This window comes from Calliphora vicina, chromosome 1, assembly GCF_958450345.1.
Source record: "Calliphora vicina chromosome 1, idCalVici1.1, whole genome shotgun sequence".
NCBI classification, from domain to species: domain Eukaryota; kingdom Metazoa; phylum Arthropoda; class Insecta; order Diptera; family Calliphoridae; genus Calliphora; species Calliphora vicina.
Genome location: NC_088780.1, coordinates 11,565,898 through 11,576,898, shown reverse-complemented (window position 1 = coordinate 11,576,898; position 11,001 = coordinate 11,565,898).

The window sequence follows — 11,001 nt, the reverse complement described above, 5'->3', positions numbered from 1 at the left end:
AGTATCAATGAGTATTAAATTTCAAACAAAAGAAAGTAGACGAAACGAATTTTTTCACTGGATAAATATAGATATACAAAGAAAGTAAATACATGTGAAAAACAAAGATTTTAACAAGGCAAAGGTGTTGCTTTTAATATATTTCCAACATTTTTAAATCAATGTAATAGATTCTCAATAAACATATATTTAGCATTGATATTAAAAAATACAAACCCACAAAAGTAGTTAAAATTGTCGTCTGTCAAAGAAAATTTTATTTAAACATACTCTATTTTACTCAGATATCATTAAATTCAATTCCTACTATTTCTCTTGCCACATCTTAACCCAACTGTCTTACAAAATCAAATATAACCACTCATCTTCATTATATCCCTTAGGATTTAAACAAACAAAATTTAAATTAAAAGACTAGACTTTAGATGACAAATAAATTTAAAATTAAAAATATAAAATGTAACAAATTCGATTACAAGGAATGCCGGCAAAGCTCTAAAGCAATTTAATTTTTAACAAGTATTGTTCCAGTAGTCAACTCTACCAAGTTGCCATAGAACTTAGAAAGAGGGGGGCAACTCCAAAGGGAAATATTTATAATTTAAACTTTTTATTATTTTTTTCTTAGTTTTTCTTAGTCTTTCGTTCAATAGAAACCGTTAAAGTTTGAAGTGTTTAACAGATAAAATACGCAGATGAAAAATGTAAAAGCAATAAAAGCACAGAAATATTTATTTATTTTAAACATAAATACACAATTCTGCTTACTCCCGCCATTTAATGGCCTAAAGGATGCGACAAAGGAGACATCATTAAAGCCATGCTTGGCAACGATACAACAGCAAAGCAAAAGAAAAAAATATTATTTTGTTATTGTCAGCGTAAAAAGTCAATGATGTGTAACTGTTTCGCAAAAAAAAAAAAAAAACAAAACGTTTTCTGTAATAACGAGGGTGTAAACAGAAGTTTTTAAATCATACAACATCCTAGGAAATATTTTGAAAAATATTTTTTTATTCCGGATTTATACATTGAAAAATCTGTGATAATCTAAGTGCTTTTTAATTCCTCAAATCATTTTAAATCCTTATTTTAACCACCCACGTTCTTCCTTTATATATCCTTATGGCATCATCCTTTAACCATCATTTTCTTTTATCATCTCTCTACGTTATTCTCCCGTTTTGCTGTCGCCTTCTAGCGTATTGTCAATTGCTATTAATATTGTTGTTGCTGCTGCTGCTGTACAAGTTGATGTTTATTATTGCTGTCCATTAAATATTGATTTCTTGTCATTGTTAATAACACGACACGACGAGTACACTCCATTTCCAGCATCCATTTATATTTTGTCTTCATCTTAAGCAACATTGTACTGAGGTCTATACAGTTGGTATATTAAATTGATTCATAAGTTTGTAACAAATATTAGCATATTAGGTAAGATCATGTTCTGTGTAGTGCCATGTTTCATGATCTCTCGAATGTCTTGGTTGCTGTCTAGGGTAGCGCATGGTGTCTTGACTGGTTAATGTCTTGACTATTGCCTTCTATGATGTTTTGTGTAGTGTATGGTCTGGTGTCTTACTGTAGTGTATTGTCTGGTGTCTAGTTCCTTGTATACAGTATTGTCTAGTGCCTAGTGTCGTGTCTAGTGTCTAGTCCAGTGTATAGTCTAGTACTTTGTCTCCCTCTTCTCCGGTGCCTTGTCTAGAGAATTGTCTAGTGTTTCTTGACTAGTGTCTTCTCTGGTGTCATATCTAGTACCCTGTCTAGTGTCTTCTCTAGAGTCTTGTCCAGTGTCTAGTTTATTCTCTGATATCTAGCAAGAGTCTTGTATAATGTATTGTTTTGTGTATTGTCTAGTGTCTAGTGTATTGTTTTTTTGATACGCTGGGGGTGTGGAATTGTCCGATCAAGTTTTCGGCTGACAGGTTTTCGCAAATTCATTTGGCTTATAAAGCTTGGACATTTAAAACGACGTGTTCTGCCATTTTATTTTCGTTTGTAGATGCCATCTCTGTGAACTATCATGACCACATCTGTATTGGTAACTCCTGAAACTCAATGGCCTGACAAAAACTGCATCAGGTAATAGTTCATCTCCCCATGCATTCTGTTGACCCAACTATTGATGTCAGGAATTAGTTTGTAGGTCCATCTTCCAGTTTGTGTATACTCCCACTAGACTACTGTCTAGACTAGTGTCTAGACTACTGTCTAGACTAGTGTCTAGACTACTGTCTAGACTAGTATCTAGACTACTGTCTAGACTAGTATCTAGACTACTGTCTAGACTAGCGTCTAGACTACTGTCTAGACTACTATCTAGACTACTGTCTAGACTACTATCTAGACTACTGTCTAGATTAGTGCCTAGATTAGTGCCTAGATTAGTGCCAAGACTACTGTCTAGACTACAGTCTAGACTACTGCCTAGACTACTGTCTAGATTAGTGCCTAGATTAGTCCAAGACTACTGTCTAGACTACTGTCTAGACTACTGTCTAGATTAGTGCCTAGACTACTGTCTAGACTACTGTCTAGACTACTGTCTAGACTACAGTCTAGACTACTGCCTAGACTACTGTCTAGATTAGTGCCTAGATTAGTGCCAAGACTACTGTCTAGACTACTGTCTAGACTACAGTCTAGACTACTGCCTAGACTACTGTCTAGATTAGTGCCTAGATTAGTGCCAAGACTACTATCTAGACTACTGTCTAGACTACAGTCTAGATTAGTGCCTAGATTAGTGCCTAGACTACTGTCTAGACTACGGTCTAGATTAGTGCCTAGACTACTGTCTGGATTAGTGCCTAGATTAGTGCCAAGACTACTGTCTAGATTAGTGCCTAGACTACTGTCTAGATTATTGCCTAGATTAGTGCCTAGACTACTGTCTAGACTACTGTCTAGACTACTGTCTAGACTACTGTCTAGACTACTGTCTAGACTACTGTCTAGATTAGTGCCTAGACTACTGTCTAGATTAGTGCCTAGACTACTGTCTGGATTAGTGCCTAGATTAGTGCCAAGACTACTGTCTAGATTAGTGCCTAGACTACTGTCTAGACTACTGTCTAGACTACTGTCTAGACTACTGTCTAGACTACTGTCTAGACTACTGTCTAGACTACTGTCTAGACTACTGTCTAGACTACTGTCTAGACTACTGTCTAGATTAGTGCCTAGACTACTGTCTAGATTAGTGCCTAGACTACTGTCTGGATTAGTGCCTAGATTAGTGCCAAGACTACTGTCTAGATTAGTGCCTAGACTACTGTCTAGACTACTGTCTAGACTACTGTCTAGACTACTGTCTAGACTACTGTCTAGACTACTGTCTAGACTACTGTCTAGACTACTGTCTAGATTAGTGCCTAGACTACTGTCTAGATTAGTGCCTAGACTACTGTCTAGATTAGTGCCTAGACTACTGTCTAGATTAGTGCCTAGACTACTGTCTAGATTAGTGCCTAGACTACTGTCTAGACTACTGTATAGACTACTGTCTAGATTAGTGCCTAGATAGTAGTCTAGGCACTAATCTAGGCACTAATCTAGACAGTAGTCTAGACAGTAGTCTATACTATCTAGATTAGTGTCTAGACTACTATCTAGATTAGTGTCTAGACTACTATCTAGATTAGTGTCTAGACTACTATCTAGACTACTGTCTAGACTACTATCTAGACTACTGTCTAGATTACTCTGTAGACTACTGTCTAGACTACTGTCTAGACTACTGTCTAGACTACTGTCTAGACTACTGTCTAGACTACTGTCTAGACTACTGTCTAGACTACTGTCTAGACTACTGTCTAGACTACTGTCTAGACTACTGTCTAGACTACTGTCTAGACTACTGTCTAGACTACTGTCTAGACTACTGTCTAGACTACTGTCTAGACTACTGTCTAGACTACTGTCTAGACTACTGTCTAGACTACTGTCTAGACTACTGTCTAGACTACTATCTAGACTACGGTCTAGATTAGTGCCTAGACTACTGTCTAGACTACTGTCTAGACTAGTGAATTCTATAGTTTCTTGTCTGATGTCTTGTGTAATGTCTTATCTAGTGTTTTGTCTGGTGACTTAACTAGTTCCTTATATAGAATTTAGTCTGATGTCTTGTCTAATGTATTGTCTAGCTTCTTTTCAATTGCCTTGTCTAATGACTTTTATAGTGCCTATATCCATGGTATCTGGTTAAAAACTTGTTGCATATTTAGTGACACAAAATATTCCCTATTACCGGTTATTTCTCTACAGAATCCCGTTGGCATTTTGCTGCTTGCTACTAAAACACTACCACTATTTATTTATTATTAACAATTCTATTATTCCCCTTACAATTTCGGCTGCTCCCTGACATTTATGTTTGTTATTTGCCCAAAAAATTTCATTGTCAGCCATTGATTGCTTTAAATGGTCACGTAATATTCTAAAAATATTATTAATTCAAATACCAAAGTATTTTGTACACAAACACACATTACACGTTTAAACACCCACCATCTGTAGCAACAACCCTGGGTTCGGGGTTTCATTTTTAGGGGCGTTCAACTCTATTTTCCCTAAAGAACTAACACAAAAATCAATTTTTTCAAATTATAACCATAACGAATGAATGAAAAACGTTGATTACAATGATGCTATTTTGTATTTGTATAAAAAAAAGTAAAATAAAATAATACCGGAAATAATGGTTATTACAACTTTATATGTATTTAACATAGAGATTAGCTGCAACCCGGTAGTAAAGCTCTCACGCCCTTTTTTGTTCCCATAAGTATTTCCAATTTGTATGTATTTAGAATATAGAAAAAGATTATGAAAATAATAATATTTGGAAAATTTATGTTAACGAGCCTTTTTTTAATCGGGATATTTATTTAAAATATTAGTACAAAACGTTTTTATTAAATTCATTGAGGCGATTAGGTTTAAATTTGTTCTTTTATTTATTAAGGGCTAAATTCGATTAGAGATTTGTTGAGTGATGGCAAATAGCAGCAAAGTATTTCAATTACAATTAGTAATGAAGGGCTAAAGAATTGGAAATGAGATTAAATGTCTTAAGGTTTAACAAGTATTTAACAAAACGCAGGACAAATTTAGTTATATAAATAATGTGACTTTCTTTTTATTTTCCTTTCCTTTTTTATTTTACCGCATATCATGGTCACCAAAGTTAATCCACAACAACTTTTGCACTCTTTAGATTCATTCAATTTGCCAAAAACCATTTATTTTTCCCCCTTTATTACAAATAAACTCTGACCTTTATGCATCGTTTAATCTAAACAAATTTGCCAATATTATTTCGGTATTATGCTGACATTGACCAGAACCCAGTGAAACTAATAAAATAATAAGGATTTCAATGCTCTAATAAACATATGCAAGTGAGTATGTTGCGTCTAATGGTTAGGAAAACTAACCATCTAACCAAACTATAACAATATATTACCATAAATAAACCATTAATCATAGAAAACAGAGACTCACATACATACCCATACACATCCCAGCAGTTCTAGGAGTCTGTCTCGAACTAGTGATTTTAGCCATCATTTAGGGTGGTAATTAGTTGCTTCAATAGCTACGTGACTAGCTCGGAATTTTGATTTACTCTGAGGCAAAGCAATTTAGAAATACATTTTTTTTAAGCTGCCTAAAAGTATGCTTTAGTTTATATTAATTTAATAGTTTATGACCCAAAACACTTAATTCCTTTAGTTTTTTCTTACTGACCTACCTAAACGGTGTTAAGAATCATTCCTAGGAAGTTCATATGTTCTAGAAAGTTGTTTATTGAGATTTAGGTACATTTTTGTAGTTGATTGTTTCCTTGTATTTTGAACGGTTTGCTACCCATGGACCTTAATAAGGGAACAAATTTTAAAAAAATCGAATTTTTAAAAGTTTTTCGCAGTTTTGATCTTGAAGATGAAGTTTTTTTGATTTTATATGATCACAAGTTTTGTTCTTTATGATATGGGCTACAACTTTGCCTCAGAGAGTAAATCAAAATTCCGAACTGTTTGCAAGATATGAGCCTGAGAAAATTATCGCTTTTTTGGAAAAAATTACACCGAGGCTCCAAATCTTTAAGGGCCTATAAAAAAAGTGCATGACTTTGGGCACAACTAAGAGACACGGGTCTTTTTTTGGTCTTTTATCACGTAGTGGTGTTCGTATATGGTTATACTCACAAAAATGTTAAAGTGACTACACTCCAGATTACTTAGAGACACTCAAGTGGCAATTGTCTCCACTCTATATTACTTGGGGTGTATAAAGTAACCAATTGTCTTTTCTCTGCACTACAAAGGGCATATAAGTGTCAAATGACCCAAAATATATAAATTGGAGTCAGCCAAGTGATAAGACATTTGTGAAAATTACTGTCTTTAAGGGATACATTGACTACTTCCTTATCTGCTGGGTATTATTATACATCTAATATGTAAATGTATTAATACCAACACACAAATCTCTAAAATGCAGAATAAAATATATACATACGTACGACTACAAGTATATTATAATATTTTGATAGTTTTTGGTCTTTATTCCTCCTTCTTGGAATACCAAAATGCAATATACACAATTCCTCACACATTTAAATAAATTCATTCATCAGGATTCTATAGAATGTAAATGAATGAGTGACTATAGTTGCAGCATACGCACACAGTAGCAAACATCGAATTCAATGCATTTTTAAGTAAAATTTTCAATTACATGACATTGTAAATATGTCCATGTGAATGGGGGTGTGAGTTGAATGTATTTGATTTTGTGAATGTGTGTGCGTAAGCTTGTGTCTGTATGAGTGAGTGTTTACATGTGAAAAGTTTACATTAGCTGAGAATTACCATAATCCATTACCAGAATGAGCTGGCAACAATCTGCATACAAATACAATCAACAAAATGGCAACATACATTCTCACATGCAAACACACACACACAAATACTACTACATGCACATACTCCAAATGTTAATAAGACGTATGAACAAAATTGCCAGCTGTACAACAACAAAAACAAGGATCTAGAATAAAAGAAAAATTGTAGTAGCAGTTGCAGTAAGAAGGACTGAAATCAAATCTTCAAAAAAACTTACTAAAAATAAGATATTCTTGGAAACTTTCCTTCATAGCTAATATTGAGAAAATTTTCAAATAATAAAAATTGTACAAATTTACCAAAAATACAAAATATGGAAACATTTTCTAAAAAAATTTTTTGTAAATTTTGAGAAAATTTTTTTCGAAATATTTTTTTTTAAATTTCCAATTATTCCAATTCCAAACTATTATTTTTTTAATTTTTTTCCAAATTTTATTTTTTAATTTTTTTTAAATTTTTTTTAAATTTTTTCAAAACTTTTTTAAATTTTTTTTTTAAATCTAACAAAATAAAATCTAGTCCATTCGGTGTAAAAATACGACATATATTTAAAAAAAAGCGGACCAAGACAGCAAAATGTTAAAAAATCAATTTTCAAATGCCTCTAATGCCGGGGCCACATAATGAGCGGAATGTAGGAAAGTTTCCTATAAATAATAAATGTTGAGCCAATTTCCTTCAAAATAACATATTTTGAGGAAAATTTCTAAAAAGAAAACATTTTGGGAAATGACTTACAAATAACAAATTTTTCGGAAAATTTCCTAGAAATAGCTAATTTTGGGGAAGAATTTAAAGAGTGAAAATTCCAAAAAAAATTCTACAAAGAGCTAATTTTGGGAAAAATTTCTGTAAATAGCTAATTTTAACGAAATGTTCTACAAACGTTTAGGGGATGTCCTACAGCAAATTTTAGAGAAATGTTCTACAAAAAGAAAATTATACGAAAATGTTCCGCAAATTGCAAGTTTTGGTAAAATATCCTAGAAATATCGTATTTTGAGAATATTTCCTAACAACTGTTAATTTTGGGGAAATGTACTGCAAATAGCTATTTTTAGAGAAATTTCCTAGAAATAACAAATTTTAGGAAAAAGTTCTACAAATATCAAACATTAAAGACATTAATAACAAGCAAATAAAAAACTTTTGGAAAATTTAAAAAAAAATAAAATTTTATAAAAAATTTCCTACAAATAGAAAAAGGATATATAGCTGGCTTTTAAACAAATTACCGTTCAGCAAACCAAACTTACAGTATATATAGAGGATAAAAACCCCAAATTGTAAAACAAAAAAATTTGGAAAAATCTTGTCTGTTTCAAGGATATTTTAAATTATAGACATATAAAACCTCTCAAAACATTTGATAAACAAGTTTTCAAAAACTACTCATAAATATGCTTAAGTTTTCTAGTTGAAAACTAAATTTTAATAATTCTTTAAAAAAAAGGATATATGGCTGCCTCCTAAACAACATACACTACACCAAACCAACTAATAGCTTATATGAAGGGCACAAAACGCCAAATTGTAACATTAAAAAAATTCGAAAAACATTATCGTTTTCAAGGATATTTTAAATTATAAAAATTTAAAACCTCTCAAAACATTTGAAAACAGGTTTTTAAAAACTACTCATAAATATCCTTAAGTTTTCTAGGTGAAAACTTAATTTCAATAATTTCTTAGGAAAAGGATATATGGATGGCTCCTAAACTATTTACACTACCCCAATCCAACTTATGGTGTATATAAAAGACACAAAACGCCAAATTGTAAAACAAAAAATTTTCAAGGATATTTTAAATTATAAAAATGTAAAACATCTCAAAACATTTGATAAACATGTTTTTAAAAACTACTCATAAATATGCTTAAGTTTTTTAGTTGAAAACTAAAATTAAATACATAATACTTTACAAAAAAGGATATATGGCTGGCTTTTAAACAAATTACCCTTCAGCAACCAAACTTATAGTATATATAGAGGACACAAAACGCCAAATTGTAAAGCAAAAAAATTTGCAAAAATCTTATCGTTTTCAAGGATATTTTAAAATAAAACAAGTAAAAACATTCGTAGCATTTGATAAACATATTTCTAAAAACTAATAATAAATATGCATTATTTGTCTAGTTAAAAAACAAAATTTTAATAATTTTTTAGAAAAAGGATATATGGATGGCAACTAAACTATTTACACTACCCCAATCCAACTTATCGTGTATATAAAAGACACAAAACGCCAAATTGTAAAACAAATAAATTTGGAAAAATCTTAATGTTTTCAAGGATATTTTAAATTATAAAAATGTAAAACCTCTCAAAACATTTGATAAACAAGTTTTTAAAAACTACTCATAAATATGCTTAAGTTTTCTAGTTGAAAACTAAATTTAAATAATTCTTTAAAAAAAGGATATGTGGCTGGCTTTTAAGCAAATTACCCTTCAGCAACCAAACTTATAGTATATATAGAGGACACAAAACGCCAAATTGTAAAGCAAAAAAATATGGAAAAATCTTATCGTTTTCAAGGATATTTTAAAATAAAAAAAATAAAACTCCTAAAACACGATTAAAAAACTATTTTTAAAAATAACCCATAATTTTGATTTATATTTCCAGTTAAATATCGTCATTTTAATATTTTTGGAAAAAGCTAAAAAAAAAATTAAAATAATGTCCTACTAATAGCAAATTCTGGCTGATTTTCCTAGAAATAGCTAATGTAAATAGGAATGTCCTACAAAGAGCAAATGTTTGAGAAATTTCCCAAAACATTTTTTTTTTTTTTTGGGACAAATAGCCTTATAAATAACCAATTCTGTTGATCTCTTTCCTTAGATATACTTAGTGGTAGCAGTGGGTAATAAGTAGTAGCACTTGGATAACTTGTTATTGTCATTGTTGTAATAACTAGAATAGTAACAAAAACCAGCATGTTGCAAATCTAGTTGTTTGTTCTACATTCATTCTTTCAATTTATCCCCCATTTCATTCATTCTTTCAGTCATACTACTCATGCTCCCTCTCCCCAAAAAAAAAAACCAGCCAGAAAATATACAAAGTCTTACAAAATTACAATATTGTACTCGTATAGTAGTACATAGTAGAAATTTTCTCATTTCTTTTTTTTTTGTGCAACAAAAACAATGAATACTAATGCCTAAAGCAACACAACACACAAAAACTCAACTATATTTACTTCAACATCAGCCAAAGTTGGAAATGGGCTGACATATGTGGGTGGTGGTGGTAGTAGTGGCAGTGCATTGGGAAAACTTATAAAATGCTTGTGTGCTGTGACTGTTTTCGGTCACAGGACGAGACAATATATGGACTAGAAAGGAAGAACACAACAACAGTTACAAGCGACATGTAGCAACAACAAAAAACATACTGCTGCACACAGCAACGTTGCCAACATTAACAGCAACATGAATATTTCTTTAACAAACAGTAACTACTATTTTGCAATTGAGAGACATACGTAGTACATAACTTACACTCTCACATTCACTCACATGAGAACTGAGTATCCTTTTTCTTCATTTACTCACACACATGTCTCTGTAAATCCTTGTTATTTGTATGTGTTGGACAAACACATTCACACACTTATTTAGTATATTTAGTTGTATTTCTTGTCTATACATCATTTGCTTTGTTTTGTCTTGTCCTGTCTTGTTCATATGTATCCTTGTGGGAGTGTGTTTTATTGTCTGTTGCACCAACAAAAGATTTGTCAACTATTGTTGTCCGTCCATCCGTCTGTCTGTCTAATCTTTGAAATAAATAAAATGTTAAAAATTAATATTAAAAATAAAGATTATGTAGACAAATAAATTTCGTCTGTAAAACTATAACTTGTGTTCAAGACTATAATATAAACATATTGAGTGTGATGTTTAAAATGAAGTCTGAATTATTTAACGATTTAATTTATATCACTTAAATATTCGTTAGACTTTTTTTAAAAATAATTATTAACTCCTCCATTAAACTTATTTTTATAATTAACTTCTCATTAAAAAACAAGTAAGAAAGTATGGTCGGTCAAGCCCGACC